General features: G+C 45.6%; 1 protein-coding gene across 3 annotated transcripts in view; it reads right to left on the reverse strand.

The window, feature by feature from the left end:
* The window catches only part of RUFY3 (RUN and FYVE domain containing 3), a 55,617-nt gene that overhangs the window by 28,391 nt on the left and 9,478 nt on the right, over positions 1-17,748 (reverse strand). The gene's annotated exons all lie outside the window — the stretch shown is intronic.

Here is a 17,748-nt window from a genome sequence, read left to right on the forward strand (position 1 = left end):
AGCACTGATGGTCTTGGCTCACATCATGTAAAAAGGCTGGGATTCGGCATGCACAAGTTATTTTCATAGTTTAGAAAACTTCAGAGTACTCATTTAGGAATGCAATTCTCATCGCAGCATTGGGCCGCAGAAAGATTTAATTTAGCGGCTGGTTTTTATGGCCTTTGCAGAACAACTACTACTTTAAGCTGGTAGATTTGGCACGTACGTTGAGCAGTTTACCTGTTTTGTGATTTGCAATCCATTTTATCATTTGCAACGTAGCTAACAGTCACCATTACTAGGAATGCAGACTCAGGAAAAATCAGAGGTAACACACAATTGCAAAAACTAATTTTTGTACACGCAATTAAAAAAAAACCTTATATATCTTTCCTTCTGTGTACTTCTGCATAAAACTAATGACACCACCCCCGACAGCATCCATCATACTTGTCCTTTACGAGTATATCAACATCACTACAGCATTTGCTTCTACTGCAGACAACTCCTACCGCAAAATTGTGCTTGGCTTCTTTACCATGATTCAAAATCAGCTCAGAACAAGCTTATCTGGTAAAAAACCCATCAACCCTTCCCTCAATACTTCTGCTAGCACAACTCCACCCACAGTATATCCATGCTTCTGACCCAGACAGATAAATCTCCGGTAGGTTTGAATTATCTGAGGCAATGTTTACACATACCCTCAAAAGAGTATGGTGCTGTGGTCAAAAAAAAACAAATAGCGTTTTTTTAGTTTAAATACATTTTGAAGTCTAGATTGAACGTGATTATTTGCTTGGCCAGGCTTTGAAGAAAAACTCCTATGCATACGCACACTGTGCGTACTGATCTCGGTAGCGCGATCAGACCCTTTCGAGAAGCTCAGTGTTTGCCTCCTGAACACATCTAAAAGTTTTAAGACTTGACTTAAACCTTATTAACAATCAGAGCTTCTTCCCTGTCAGGGGAACAGCGAGATAGAGGAAGATACAGACAGCCCGGCAAGAAGGCCGTGCCGCAGTACAGAGCAGGCTCGTTGATCCCATCGGTAGCAAGGCAGGCATCCAAAGGGATTCTGCTTAGGTGGCCAATCAATCGCTAATGCAAAATTAAAGAAACCGTACAAGACAACTACATGGACAATGCTACTTTGGCTACGGTAATTAGCTAATTTGAATTATGGTAGAGTCCAAGGACATTGGCTCAGAATTAGGGTCCTACTCCATTACATACTCAGAGGAAACCACGTGTGCATTTCTTAAGAGCATCCCAAGCTGCTGCCCCACACACACCTATGTTCGTGTCAAGGGTACCGTATGCTTTTTGAGGCAAGGCGCATGGTTTTCCACGAGCCCGAGAGGTCTGTGACTGCTGTGTGTCACCCGGGGTCAATACTACTCTAATTAAAAAAAAAAACCAACACCAAAACCAACACAAACCAACAAGAACGAGAGGGGTGTATGAAGCATGTTCAAGACAACTAGATTCTTTCAACCCTTTTAAGAGCTAATGAACAGCTGTGCTGACGAAAGCACTTAGGAAAAAAGAAAAAGCAGGGCTGTGCTTTCATTTAAGACTAAAATGTGCAGTCACAGCCTAAAGAACCGAAACAGGTTTTCATCACATTAACTAATTAGAGGTTTCTGCTCCATTCGTCTGTTGTGAACGATGGTGCTCTGCACATGCAGCTTATCTAAGATTCTCATCTTGTAAACCGATTAACTGGTATATAGTACGAAACGGGATAAAATCCCAAACATTTATTCCAAAAATTAAATCCTAAGTAATTTATACCATTGTTACATGCACTGCAACATATACATCTTTAAAACGGAGTCTGAAAGAACAAGGTAAGCAAGCAAGATGATTTTAACACAGTAAGACTTTCTGGCCGGCTTTAAGTCAACCCAGACCCTTTCTGCTTTGACTGTCTGACCCTGACGTGCAACTGGGATTCCCTGTTTGAGTCGATACCTTCTCCAAATTTCTCTTTCTGCCTCTAACCGCAAAAACTCTACCCGTGTCTTACAACACACGCCATGTTGTAAACCTTAAAAAGTACAATCCTGGCCCTTAAACTTGGCCTTCCAATATGGTTTGGATTTCAAGTGAAATCATCTCAAACTCTCAAGACACGTTTGCTACTTAAAAATTGTAGCTTCTACAGAATAGACGTGGTTTCTAACCAGCAGCCTTGCACACGGGTAATAAGTGGCCGTGACTGAACTGGACTCGCATCCCGCTAGAGCGACAGGCCAAAATCATCAGCTCGCCTGACCGTTTCCTTAAAACGCCCAACTCCCAGGCTTCTCAAGAGGTAAAACCACGCCACAATCATTCACACGCTAACGGTGTGAAAAGCAAAGGGTTCCCGAGAAGCTTCCACGAAGACGTTTTCAAAAGCATCCATGCATCTCGGGAATCCTGTGATTTGTTTAAAAGGTAAAATATGTACCTAGGAACCTGAAAGTCAAGGAAAAAGTCAACGCAATGCTGGATCTCAAAGGGTTAAGCTGCGACTGTGGTCTAAGTACTTCTCACCTGGTGACAATAAATTTTATCACTCCTCATATTGAATTACCCTAAAAGAACCAAGGAGAACCTAAAGTAAAGCTGGAAGTCTGATGAAGTGCAGGGAGTCACGAAGCACTGTAGATGTGAACAAATCTGCTCAAAGTCATGCCAATTAATCAGTATTTCAGCAAGGTTCTCCATGTCCTGAATCCATCTTAAATCAAGAATCCAAACTTAAAGCGATCTGAAATTTAGAAAGGCTGCTTCTGTGTATGGAAAAGAAACGGCACCTTGCAAACAGTTCACACTGCACTCAGCTTACCCGAGATGGGTTAATGGTGAACGCTTGCTTCCAACACAAACCAGCCAGCTATCGACAGGGCACCGAGTTTCAGTTAAGCAAATTCACATTAGGAAAGACATTCGTTCCAGCTGCTCAGACCATGAAATCATGAACACATGTATAATTTCAAATAAATGTGGAAAGGAAATCCCTAGATAAATTAAGGACTTCGGTCATTTTAACTGACTTAGCCTAGCCTCTGTTCTGCCACACCGCACCACGCGGAAAGTGAGAAAATTCCTCAAAGCTGAAGCTTTCTCTCCCCAAATTATCGATGGAGAGTCAAAAAGCAGCAACACAATGTGCACTTTTCTCAGAATAATTCATTCAGTTCTCCCTCGGCAGCCTCGGGTCCGGGGCCGGCCTCCCTAGAGGCGATGGAAACAACAACGTGACTATTCACAAGTGAAAAGCAGCTTCTGCTTCTACAGAAAGATGTTTTATTTTACTAATTTTATGGTTCTATATTCAAAATTCAACCTGGCTGCTCTGCAGATCAACTGGAAAGCAGCGGGACTAACACCATCTTACCAAAATGAAATCTGATTTCCTAAGAGAGGAAACATTTTCACGGAGTTTAAAAGGTCGCTTCATTTGTTCTTGCTATTACGCCCTTAACGTTGAGTTTTGAGGGGGAAAGCACACTCCACATCGAGCATCCATCGGTCTCTGATCGATTGCCGAGGACAGTTTCCCGTGCAAACCAGGCATGGAAGAGTTTCAAAAAACCAGAACGGGGTGGTGGGCATGGGAAGCAAAGATACAAGTGAACACAGATAAGAAACACATTACAAATGTATCGCATCCCGACAAAATTAATGCAAAACATCTGTACAAGGTTTAATGGGGGAAAAAAAAAGTCTCAACCCCTTTTTTTCCCCCCTTAAAGACGACCTTGGACGTGCCCTGGGCCGGCGCTGCTGGGGAGGCAGAGTTAGCTGTGGTGCCCGCAGCGAGGACGCCTCCGGGGCTGATGCGAAGCCTCTGTGTTTGAGGCCACCACGCAGGAGCCCAGGCACATAACCAAGTACAACAGTTCAGAAAGGCATCAGTCACAGAAATCAGTACAGTTAATGCGTCTAAATTCAATTTTGTGCACAACACATCCTCTTTAAAAAGATTTATACCGAGTTTCCAAATATAAATAAACGTAATTTTTGCTATGTCATGGTTGATTTCGGTTTTTTCTTCTGCCAGAAACATGCTTAAAACTATTTGCACTGAAAGGTTTTTCCTAAGCGAGTCCCAAACCCAGCTGCAATCCTTTGCCATCCTTAACTGTCAGTTATTATCCTAGTCATAATCTCAACCACGTATTTTAAGACAGATGTATCCTTCACAGTGTTGCTCATACTTTACCCTCTATTTATAACCCTGAGTCCATAACATAAACGGGCTTCGCTTCATTTCACCATTTTGCTTCACCAAGTTTCACGTCTAAATTGCTTACCTGTGCTATAAAGAAACAAATGCAGCTTTTGGTTAACATCCTACCCCTGAGAATTCGACCAAAACTGAAGAACACATGGGTAAGACAACAGCCACTGCGGGATCTGCAACCCCCAACACCTTTGAAAACACTCAATGCATAAATGGGCAAAAAGAGTCGAAATCCATCTGCTGACCTCACTCCTTCGGGATCGTCGGTGTGAGAACAACAGGACTTAGGCTCCTAAGTCTTTTGGATATCAAGAGCCTTAGCTTTAGCTTCTAATTTGAGATTGCCATTTTAAAGGAATTTGGCCTGTATAGATAACTACCCCTAACCAGCCTTATACATTGAAATCTATACTCTTCCGAATGACGAGCCTTTAAACTTCTCGGCCACAAAAGGGAAATTCCCTTCCTACTCCCTTGCCTCCAAAACGTCTATCAGCCTTTTCTGCTGCACTGTCACCCCAAGCATTAACAGCTGCACGTACTCATCAGATCACAAATTTACTTGAGCGCATGCTGAACTGGGGATTCAACTATTTCACGCTTGCACCAAATGTAAGAATCAAGTAAGAAGCGCTATTAAAAAAATTCTCACGTAGCACTTCACAAGTTTTAATCAAAATTTGCAACGCAAGTTTCAAAGTCACTTTTGCAAAGTCTCGATAAACAGAAATACTTCAGAAAATCTGAAGGTTCAGGGTGATTTCTGAAATATTTCTTGAAATTTAGCTTCCATATATTGCTGCAACCTTTTAAGTTGTGTTTCTATCAGGCTCAGGAAAAGAATTGACTCAGAACGCATTTAATTTAAATAAACTAGCCCCTTGGTGATTCACTTTTTCTACCGCCACTTGAAGTAAAAATACCCCAAAATTTGTCAAGCACTTTTTTAAGCAACATTGCATGCACATATTTTCAAAAGAGAGATCGGTAAGAATTTAGAAACCAAAACTGATCACACGGAACCCATGAAGGGGCCGATAAAATTTACAAGAAAAGCCTTCACAATAGCCATTATATATGTCAATTATTACGATTGCAAGAGCAATACGTACGCTGCAGCGATCAAGGACGTTTTCTTGAACGCGCTAACGGCGGAAACCCACCATCCACCGAGTGCAACTGGTACAGCACGTTCTGGCTGCAAACCCGGTTCAACCAGACAAGCACGTTTAGAAAGCCACAGCTCTTGGCACTGGAAAGGAAAATTATTTTGCACTCAAGCTCAAAATAAGAAGTCAACAGCCAGTCATCAGTGGAAATAATAGCTGAAAGATGTTGGTGTGGCACGCACCTTCAGTATCATCACGCAATTGCTCCACCACATCTGTCAAATCCTCCCAAGAGTCTTTGCAAACAGCAAAAAGAAAGGAAAAGAAAGAAAATGTCATGCAAGCCATGATCGAAAGGAAAGATTCAAAATCAAGGTATAAGAAAAGGATAACTGAAAGGGAGATTTGCATAATACAAGACTTAATTCATAGTGGGAAGAGATTTGCAAGTCAAAAGGGTTTATTAGTCTGCACAAAGCAACACACCAAAGCCTTTTTTATCTTGCGAGTCAAATTAAGGTAGGCCTCAGTAAAGCTTTAGAAGCTTTGTTTCTTTCTGCGTTAAGACAAGCAACGTTTTTGTAAAGCACATCCTAAAAAGAAAAGCAAGAAAAGCATTATTTTGTTTGTAAGATCAAAACACTAAACTTTTGATATTTATGCAACGTCAGCATTTGCTTCAATTTCTTCCCACCCAGCCCCCAAAAGAACCCCCCAACAGGGAAACACAGCCACACGTGAAAAGCGAGCACATTTCAGGAAAAGGACATACTGAGGACACGTTAAATAAGGCTTAACGGAGCTTTAACTCCGTTATGACTGTTATTTCAAACGCAAAGTCTTGCAGAGGTGATCCAGCTGTGCCCGGACACGGGTCACAGGTTTTACGTCGTCATTTCGATGACCATTCACCGAGGCCTGGAGGAGGAAAACACCTCCACCTCCTCGCCGGGAGACGACCGGCGGGCAGGGGGAGGAGGGAGGTATCCTGGGAGAGCGGCAGGCAGGACCAGGGAAACTTGTTTCAGCATGCCCACTAACTCCCCGGTTTCAAACCCAGAAAACCAAGCCAGACGACGCCACGGAGGGTCTGACGGCTGCGGGATTTTCAGCTCCCTACTTACGTGCCCGCTCTCCCCAGCGCTAATTTGCAATCGGTTGAACGCCCGAAGCACAAGAAAGGCTCTGCTCCCCGTCAGAGGCCAACCGTGCCAAAGTCCTGAGCAAAGTACACATCCTGCTAGGACCTCCTCCCTCCCACGGGAAAGCTATCACCGGCCTCCTCCAGCCGCAGGAGCCCGCACCGGCTAGCAAACAGCGTATTCACAGGCACCGCATTCAAAGGAAAACAAAAAAAGTCTAAACACCAGTACGACTAACAATTCAACTGATCCCCGAAAGCTTCCTACGCTGCAATGCCACCGACCAACAGCCTGCTCGTCCTTGGAAAGTGGTTTATTCACATAGCTGACTTGTAGCGATCGGTTTTCTTCCTAAACCAGAAGTTCGCTTCTTCCCCTACGGCCAAGCGTTACCGCAGCACTGAGGACAGCAGAAACCCACCCTTCGTTGGGTCCTGCCCAGGTACCCCCAGGTTGATGTAGTCAACCGCTTCAGGTTCAGCAGAGATTTCTCCTCTCCTTGCCAGGGGCGCAGAGGGAGGGAGGGACAACGCGCACCATCAGGTTCACCCGCCTCTGCTTGCTAGGAGCAACAGGGAGTTTCGCTCGAGACGTTACCCGCTATTGCAAAAACAAAGCCCTGGCGATGCTCCCCTCGCCGCCAGCTCCTCCCACGTGCTACGCTTTCGGTCTTTTATTGCAGGTATTACAGCTTTCGGTAGGCTCGGGAGGCTTTTTGTAGCTCACAGAGGTGGACTGCCACGTCTCCGATGCTCTCCTGGACCCTACGGCACTCTTGCCTTGGAGTGCTACAAACTGGACTCCGTGACTCAGGGGTCACTGCCACCCCTTTCCCTTTTTTTTTTAGGGCTTAAAACGCAGATGTTAGCGTGATTGAGAAATTCGGTATTTGTAGAAAATGCTCTGTGTAACAGCACTGCACGAACAAGCTTATATGGCTAGTATTTTCTTGCTGTATTTCTAGCGTTTCTGCAAATGCATCAGCTGAAAACCTAGCTGCACATGCCATGATTTATTTAACAGCAGTTACCATCCCATGCAAATACCAGAACCAGACTCTGACCATCCCCGAATCCCTACCTGCACACCGAGACTGAAGCCAGACATCACCACTGAATGGGCTTTTATCTAGTACTGAGGGTGTGGGTTTTTTCCTTCATCTAAAGTGTCAACAGTGAAGAACATCTCCTAACCAAAACCAGATTTACAATTAGCTTGGTAATGGGGACAGAGAAAATCGCCAGCCTCCACTTGATCCTTCCCGTGATCTTTCTCCCTTGGATTCCGTCACTTCAAACTCCTCGCTACGTGCGCCACGTAGCCTCCGATTATTTCAGCTCTCTACTCCTCTAAGCCTCTTTCTTTGCTCGGCTCCTTGTCCAAAAACCACCCAAGACCTCCAGCCTACTCCGACAGCTGTTAACAACAGGTAGTGAGGCTTTACACAGAAGGTTTTGCTTTCTCACCGCTTCGATTTTTTTTTTTTTTTAATTCAACATAGGAAACCGCTTACCTGCATTAGGTCAGCACAGTCCAAGCAGTCCCCCCTTTTTTTTTCGTTTTTAACCCTTAGCAAGTGATTCATGTAACGCTTACAGACCAATGTCCAGTGCAGTCACAAGTATTTTCTCTTATTATATCCCTACAGGCAATAACCCTGTCCTCTTTCTAGCGAGAGAGGCTTTCAAGAATTGCATGAATTGGTATTGGCGCAAAGGCACTACGGGACTTGTACAGTTTTCGAGGCAAAAGCACACATTTAATGAGCACTTCCTTTCCTATTTTCATTCATTTCCTTCATGCGTCTAACTGCGGCTTGCATACATTTCACGTCTTCTTTTACATCGTACGGTTTTCCCCACCTGTCTGGAATTTCCACCAAACAACAGTGGGGAAAAGAACCTTAACAGACACACACAGATAAATAACTAGATAAATAAATAATCACAAAGACCTGCAAGTTGATAGTTTCCGTGCTCCTTATCATGGTATGTCGAAGGCAAACTGAATACGTCTGATTATTATGGAAAATTTTTCAAGTCTGTAACTGATGTGTACCAAGTTTAGAAAACAGGATGAGTGAGACTTTTAAGTCTTCGTAAAACGATTACCTCATTCCAACTAGATTCCCAGGAGGATTAGTATTATGGAACTGAATATCCCACTGGAATAAATACACAAGCAAGTTCTTTACGAAGGAACTGGAGTACTTATTATCACTAATGTATTAATCATGAAAATCCCACCCGTTATTTTAACAGCAAAGTTTTTCGAAGTTACTCTCTTCTCTGCTTACGGAGAACTCACCACCTCAGCCGCAGCGGAGCAGCGCAGGTGTAGACACTCTCACTACCAACCACAACGTCTTTCCAGTCCCACGTCAAATAAGCTTTACCAAGGCATTTTATCCTTTGCTAACCATTTAAAAAAATAATAATACAAAACCGCCTTAACGACCAGGGTTACTAATGTACACGAAGAAGCAGCTTCTCTGTGTTACGACTTTGTCCCCGCTAATAAGAATGCTTAAAAAGAGGTGGTGATTAATGAAGAGTTGATGAGTAGATACAGTAAGAAAAGAAACAAAAACTTTCCCTCCTGACTTCATCTTCCTCAATTTGCTCACATCTTAATTTTGGGTTTAGTATTTCCCACAGACATCGGCAATACCTAGCGGTTACACTGGCATTTGGAACAACTCCTGCAGGAATAAGGGCTATTGCCAGCGGATACGCTTTCCCATGCAAATAAACGCTTTCAAAAATAAACCCTGGGAGAACGTACCAGCATAACAATTATTTCATGACGCTATTAAAGAGCAAGAGTCCTTCATTAATTTTTTTTTTTTTTAAAGGTTGAAGTTATTAGCCTAAAATAGGGTTGGGAGTAGAAACCTTTATGGGTATTCCAAGCTACCCCCGTACCTCTCCACCTCCCATCCAGCTGTGCGCTGCCATATGATGCTCCTACACCTTCTGGCAGCCCCCGAGACGGCTGTGGAGAAGTTCAAGTCCAAAGGCAACAGGGCTAAGCAGCGAGGTGCCACACTACTACACAGTGCTGAGAAAACACGCTAGATGCAAAAGCCGAGCACACAAAGGGGAAGTCAAGACTGCGGCTTCTCACGCTGTGGGCAGGACGGGGATAAAAACAGCATCGGATTCATGTTATGGGGGTTTTGAGCAGGCGTCGCAGGAGCAGAAACCAGCCCAAGTTCCCAAATGCACAGCAGAAGTATCCCTGCGATATTTTAAATAAGCCTGAACAAGTCCCCATAGTCCAGAGCTGCTCAAACCCCTATGTATCCCCTTCAAACTGCCGATTAATGAATGCATTCATTAAGAAACCACGCGCCATGAACACGGTCACCTCAAACACCGCATCTTAGCCCGTACGGGGATGCCACCTCCAAGCAGAGTCCCACGATGTGCATTAAGCCTAGCAGCAGAATTGCAAGTTCCCCAGCACGCACAGCCTCCTAGGCCACCCGCTTTCTGTCCTCGCCCTCTTTACTTTTAGTAGTAAACACCTTGTGAGTACAACCAGGAGGATGGAGTGCTCCAAACTTCTTACATAGTTATGGCACTTTTTCGTGATGCTCAGAACAAAGCAATGAATCCACGCAGCCTTTTTATAGCTTCCAAGCACAATATGAGAATCAAGTTCCTCCAAAGACAGACTAAATAGGTCTGGATCTTTTTTTTTTTTGTTTTTAACTACAGAACTTCTTACCAAATGCATAAAGAGAAGCTGTGAAGTCAGTAAAATCACCAAAAAAAACCCCAGCGCCAATTCTGGGAAGTGAAAACTGAGCTTGATACGGAAAGTACTCAGCAATGGCGAAGCGTCAGTTATGGGGCTTCGGCTGCGATGACAGGCTTGACCCCAGGCTGTTGGTTTTTACACAGACGCCTATAGAAAACATGAACTCTGTTGAAAAGTTATAAACAAACAAAATCGCAACAAGTCCAGGGTCCCCCTGTTCTGTTTACCCATAAGGAAAGGGGCTATTTTTTAAGCTTGCCCACAACAGCAGTCGAGATAAATACTGAAGACAGCAGCAGCTGAACGCCAGGACCAGAAAGACGAGGAGGCTGCGTTGAGCCAACGCACTGGTGTGAAATCCCCTCTGCTCCTGCCTGATGATCCGCCACGATCGGAAAAACTTCTGAGGAAAGACCAAAAAAACACCGACGCATTTAAACCCGGAGCGACAGAAGGGCCGACAAGTTAGCTAGGCCTGAACAACCAACGCAGGCATTGGGATGACGATGATGGACTGAACCGAGTCAAACCAACCCGCAAACAAAAACGCCACGCAACAAGGGTGGCTTTCTCCCGATCCCCTTTTTTTTTACTCAATGTCTTTCTCTCGTCTAAGCCCTAATATTCCAAGCACTCCAGGAACTCTTTCTTTTTCCTCCGGAAAGGAAAGACCGCCGCTCCCTGCCCCATGACCGCCAGCAGCACCCCTCACCTTCGCTCCAAGGCACTTGCACGGTTAACCAGGAGGGAAGCTCTCCAGCGACCATCAGGATAACCGTGGCGGATGGCTTCCCTGTCCGTTCGGCCTCAGCATGCCCTTCACCGGAGAAAGCACTGCCCGTATTCTAGAGAGGGATGCTAATGGCAGAAATGCTGACACATGTGCTCTTTAAAAGGTTAATTACAGGATTATTTGTCTGATTTTAACTTTCAGTCTGCTCCTCTAACCACTTGCTGCTCTTTTTTGGGCCAAAGCCTCCCACAACACAAGGGAAAGTTGGAAGAGCTTATGAGAAATACTGAGTATGCCTGACAAATTGCATTCATGTCGTTTTTTTCTTGAAGGCTTGCACATTCACTTTCATTGTATGGACAAATATACTTTTATCATGAAACAGAAACCTATAGTCACATCTTTACATTTATTTAAATTGCATTGTCTCATGCTTGTTGCCTTAGGAATGATAAATAATACATTTAATAAATGAAGTGGTCAAGAAACAAAATTAAGCAGATGCTGTTAATACCATCGGCGCTACGTAATGAATTTTTTCAGATTAGATTGGCAAACTGGGTGGATCATGAAGCGTCGGCAAAGAAAAGGGACCCGCAAAGAGAGTTTCAGCATCGTGTTCAAACACCTTGCAACCCAAAAACCGAGGAAGCGACCAGACAGCCTGCAGCCTACAATGCCAGGAACAATCCATCCGGAACTTAGCCAGTAGCTAATGAAAAAACATTTTTTAAAACCCACGAGATAAAAATCCCATCTCTAAATATCTATGTATAGGGAGAGCGCCTTGCATAAAGAAGAAAAAATAAGTCCATTCGTTTCACCCTGCAACTTCTGCCTGGGAAAGCTATCTCCAGAAGAGGAAGGGTGAAGAACGGATACTAAAACCCCTTAATACAGACGTTCTCCCGCGCAAGCCCCCTGCACCAACGTGCGCAAGTCCCGGCGACGCTCCCAGAGCAGGAGAACAAAACGGGGAACAGCGAGTGCTTTGGTGCTGCTTCGCCGACGGCTGCGCTCCGCTGACCCCGCTGACCTTGGCGCGCTCCGCTCGCTGCCGGTAAGAGTTCGCTTTATCTGGTTCCTCTGACGGCACCAAGCACGTCGACTCAATCCCCGCCTTGTTATCCCGCACCTATCTTCTTCGTTCCCTGCGTTAACGCACCCTTATCCAGCACCCCGCTGCCCAGAACTGCTTTACCTCACGTTACAGCACCCGCAGCTCGGGCTTTCATTATAAATTGTGACAACTGACTGCAATATTTTTAGTCTAAAACTGTTCCAAGATTTTATTTATTTTTTTTTAAAGCCCACTGTCATCACTCTTGTTTTAACACGCGCTACTCCTCCTTTGGCAGCACCAGGGCCACAGGCTGACGTGACCATTTTTCCTATGCCAAGCACATTTTGATCTAAGTTAAGGCTTGCGCTGCACCAAAAGAAATAGCAGTCACCGAGCTGCAACCGACCGGGAGGAGATAAAAAGGAACAGAGAAAAGCACAGCGGACTCAGGAATGCCGAGCCCACTCTCCATTACACATACGGGATGAGCAAATTGCAAATGTGTATCGCATACATTGATGGTGTGATCCCAGCCGAAGTTATATTCCTGTCTCCACACGATTACCATCAGGCATTCCCGTATGTCGCAACAGCGTGGAGTTACAGGGAATGTTTCTCCACCAGCAGCCTCCTTCCAGGGGGAAATACATGAGTAACCGCTATGGGAAATTTCTCCTTTTATTTTGGCACTTGGGAGTTTGCACAAAGGAAAGAAAACCAAAACCCTACCTTTCCCCCCCCATCTTTCACTTCCCATCTCGGCTGACACCTAAGAGGTTTCTCTGCAACACTTCCGATGGATTATCTCCGAGGGAAATAAACCTGCCCTACATTTCCCACCTCTGCCTTCATTCAGATGGAACAAGCTTAAAAGAGCGAAGAAAACAACCCTTGCTTGCAATTTCGTAATTACAGCATTGAAAATACTGACAGAAGATTAAAATTTAAAATATAAAACAAAACTAGAGTAGCCCTGACGAGGGTCTCGCCCTAGCCTTACAGGGCTCTCACTCCCTTCCCCTTCTCCGAATTGCTTCGCATCAAGCGGAGGGCTGGCATGCCGTACTCGGTGCCCTCTTTTCAAGGCTTCATCTTCCCTCGCCTTCGGTTCAGGGTCAAGTGTGCACCTCCTCTCGGTCATTTCCCCTTCGTCCCGGCTCGCGGTGGGATTCAGCGTGAATACAGTAAGAGGGACGTCTCCTCCGTCCCTGGGGACACGACCCATCTTTATGACGTTACGTTTCCGTACGTGCTGCCTGGACTACATGACCTAACTGCTGCTCCAAAGATTTATGAGCATTAACACACTGTAATTCATTTACCTTGCGTATTATTGACTTCTATTAAATCTGGTCTCCACCTCCTTCAAACTTTCCATCTGTTTAGGCGTTTGTGCCACCATATGTATTTTAAGAGGTACTTTTCTAACAAAAGAGGGATCTCACGCAGCTTCTGTCAACGCGTGAAAGGTCCCCGCTACTCTCAGTACAGTGTTCGCAGCAGATTTGGTTTGTAACGGCAAAGGCACAATCCACGGAGCAATTGCACCTCTCCCAAGAATTTGCTTTTCCTATTCCACACTACTGGCGGAAAACCTAAACCAAAGTAACAGGTACCAGGGTTAGCTGCGCTTCGTTCTCTGCAGACCACCGTGCCTTTGTACCAGGACCGCGGGTCCCCCGCAGCGCAGCCCGCCACGGCAGATGAGCCCTCGTGTCACCCCGTTCCCTCGCAACCGAACGGCTCTCTAACCGCCCCGCCAAAAATAAGGTGCTTCTCGCCCCCCCTCCCCATGCTGACTTCGGTGCCAAGGCAGCTGCCAACTTGCAAAACAAAAATATAACCAATAAGGTCATGCTGCTTCCTCAAAGCATTTTGAAGCATGCAAGGAAACACGGGAAAATACCTGAACAGAAAATGAAGAGTAAAGGTAGAATCTGAAGGATGATTCAATGAACAGTGCAATAGATGAACGGGCAAGAGAGATTTGAGTGTGGAGAAGAGCATTTGCTTTCTCTGTGCAGCTGTACAAGTTCTACTCAGGGCATTTTACACAAGCACGTGTAATTAGAACAGGGTTTTAAAAAGAATAAATAAGGGATACTGGACTTCTTGGCAGTTGCAAGTAAATTCAAATCGTGCACTTATCGCGTGTATTCCTTCTGTTCTCAATTACAAGTTGATCCCGTGAGGATTAAAATTTCCATTGCTCTAACGTGAAGCTCCTCATAAAGACGGCTGATTATTCAAAGTAGAAATTTAACGTCCAGTCAACCCCTGCACGGCCATTTTGCGTCTCAGAAGCGGAGAGCGGGGTTCAATCCCATACGCGCATGCACTAGAAATGCAGTCAAGGTGTTTTTCACACCTCGGTCCCTACGGATGCCTCAACGATCATTATACGTATTGCAAACAAACAAAAGCTTAATAGCCACTAGCGGCACATTTCATTTTGCGATGCCTGCGTAGCACAGTAGAGTTCGGATCACCTCATTAAGAACCACTGTTTAAAAAAAAAAAAAATTAAGCCAAGCAGATTTACAGTATATCGCAAAACCAGCTTGTTTTCATATACACATAATTGTTGCAAACAGTCGGAAAAGAAAATTAATTGCTTTTAAATTGAGCATCCATGTTACATGCTATATTGAATACGTACAGTTGCAAGAAACTCAGTCACTATACTAATGCATCCACCCTTCTGCCACGTGCTACTCTTAAAGTGAATGAAATTTAAGTTGGGCTCAGAGTAACGCTCAGAAACTCCAACTCTGTGGCGGGAAAGGAACTACTCCGAATTTACGCTGCTTCATCTCAGCTCAGACTCCGCTTCCCAAAGGATACTGCCTTTGGCTTTAGAAGCAGCAGGATTTGGGTCGGTTTTCCCAGAAAACCTCACCACCGCAGGAGGACGCCTGTTGCTTTTACACAGCAACGAGGAGGACCGTGATTACCGCTATGCCCTTGCATTACCAGCTCCCTCCCTGCTCCTCCAGCTCCCATCGCAAAGTTGGCCTCAAGTGGGATTATCCCAGAGAAGGTGACGGCAAAGAGACTCCCGAGGAAAGGGCTGACAGCAGGTCTGGCCTCCGAATAATCAGCACCGGCTGCAGCTTCTGCCCTTGGAGCAGCATCAGAAAGCACGGCAATCTGCCTCTAGCCCCGCCTAACATCCCAGTTCTAAGATCTGGCACCATTAAAACTCTTTTTCCGATGCCCCTCTCTCGCTGGAATGAAAACACAGTGTTCTGGTGAGGGATATCAAACCAGAGCAGGGAAGAATCACTGACTTCAGCCTCCTCCTCTATGTTTAAATTGTCATTCCTAAGTAATCCGCTTTAAAAAAAAAAAAAAAAACAAAACAACAAAAAAGAGAAATAATGAAACTAACCACTATTAACCAACTACTTCCATTGGAAAGAAAAAAAAGCAACGTACTGCAGGTTCTGGTTTAGCAGCAATTCAGTTTTCTCAGATATTTTACTTTTTTGCCCTACCTTTGGTAGAGCTACAAGACAAAAAAAAAAAAAAAGGCATCTTTAAAAAGAGCAGAGCGGAAACCCACGCCATAGCCAATGGCAGGAAGCACAGCGGGAAGGTGCAAGGCCCGTAAGCCAACTCAGCTGAAAGAGCTGGGGCCCAGAAGAGGAGAAGCCAGGGACCGCTACGCCTCCCACACCATTTAACAACCCAGCCATCGCAGGGCGTTACATGAGAGCAGCCCAGCAGAGGAGTACGACAGACAAAATTCTCGAGACTAAAACCTTCGTTTTCCACGGCATTTTAGTCCTTGCCCATCCCGCGCGCTGTTCTGTTCTTGACCCTTGGTCTTCTTACTTCCTCACCGCCCAGAACCGCTCTCCTCCTCTTCTCGCCGCGACGCGGCGGGCCGGCGCGCCGCGAGGACGGGCGCAGAGACCCGCGAGGCAAGGCCAGGAGCGCAGCTTCACCCTCAGCGCGCCGGGCGCGCGGCGAGGAGGAGGAGGAAGGCGGGATGGCTGCCTGCGGGCCGGGGGCGCGCAGAGCGAAGAGCGGCCAGAGGCAAACAACTCTCGGGAAGCACCAAGAGCCGAGGGACAGCAACTAGAGGCTTCAAATCCTTATTTCAACAAGCTGTTGGATTTGCTACCGCAATACATTATTTTTCCGTCTTGATTTGTAAGGAAAAAAAATGCAACCTTTTGTTAGGCCTTTGGCAGAACTCCAGAGCCTTTTTTTTTTTTTTCTTCTTCATAATCCCTACCTTTCTACATCAGTTTTATGGCGATATTACCAGACGTGCCAGCCTCAGCTCCTAGGTCTCCTGCCTTTCTTCCCAGCCAAGCAGTCGGTGCCCGCAAGCCCCGTCACCCTGTCCCCCCAACCCGCGCACAGCCGGAGGACACGGCAGCAGCGCCGATGCAGCAGCACCGGCTCCAACGCGAGGGATGAAGCTGTGTCAGCTTTTCCATTATGAACGCTCCTTCCTGACCTTAGATCTCCGTGAAAAATGTGACTTGGGTCCAAAATCCCTCCCAACAGCCAGTCCTTCTGCCTCCCAACAAGCCACCTTAATTTAGGAACGTATCAAAATCTCCATAAAGGTCGTTATGATACACTTCTCTCTTTTTTTATTCATTTTTGACATATGAATTAAATAATATGGCAATGAAACGAGAAAATACTATTTTATAACCCTTTCTGGTACTTGCAAGAGAGTGACTGTAATTACAGCTTTAAAACCAATTATTTTTCTAGTTTGGGGGAAGGGTTAGTCTCGTATTAGCGTTTGAATTGTTTACGCAGATAGGCAAGAGTGCCATCTGTACCCTGTCAGGACAGCACATTCAGCATATTTCAGAAAGGCAACCCAGAAAAGCTGTGTTACAGACGCTGGATCCATCCAAGCCTACCTTCCCCGTGAGCGGGCTCAGAGCAAGGCGGCAAACAGAGAAGACAGACAAACACAAAAATAAGGATCTAACGAACTGACTCCGTGGGCCTGAAAGGTTTTCCAGGCTATACTGTGAGAAGAGCCCTGGACTGCTTGGAAGGTCATTTATTAACTACAACATGCCGAGGCCAAAGAGCAGTTACTATTTATGGGAGAGAGAATATATAAAACTCAATCCACCTACACTAGAACGTAATGTTGAAGAAAGCAAACCACTGAAATCCAAAACCGTACGAGTAAGAGCGAGCAAGGTCTGAACAAGCCTGTGCCACATACAAGAACATGGGAATCGGAAGACGGCTGAATTACTGCGCCCTTGGCTCACCCTGTACTCGCCGCTCTGGTTCTGCTTTCCCGAGCCCGCAGCACCTCTCTGAAACCCTGGGACACGCTTCAGAGGCAGCGTTAGTCTCGGCTTTTGAAGCCTCTGTCTAGTACCCCACTGTGTGACTAAGTATTTGGCAAGCAAATTCAAACCCAAGGGCTGCTAGCACAGAAAGCGGCTGTCAAATGGAAATTAAATTATCACCCGGGAATTCATTTTAAAGCTCAAATCCTCACCGCAATTTAAGTTGCCTCATCCAGCAAGACAACGATATAATAAGGCGTTACTGACTTGACAAGCCGGCAACAAACGGGTCAAGCGAGACTACTCGGTGGAGTCGCACTTCAGTAGTTACTGGAAAAGGGTCAGGCGTGAAAAGATGGAGCCCCCTCGCTGTAAGACCGAAAGATGCTCGGCATCCAGCAAGGGGCACTCGGAACCTGGCACCGGCGGTGA

This window comes from Platalea leucorodia, assembly GCF_965183815.1.
Source record: "Platalea leucorodia genome assembly, chromosome: 6".
Classification (NCBI taxonomy): domain Eukaryota; kingdom Metazoa; phylum Chordata; class Aves; order Pelecaniformes; family Threskiornithidae; genus Platalea; species Platalea leucorodia.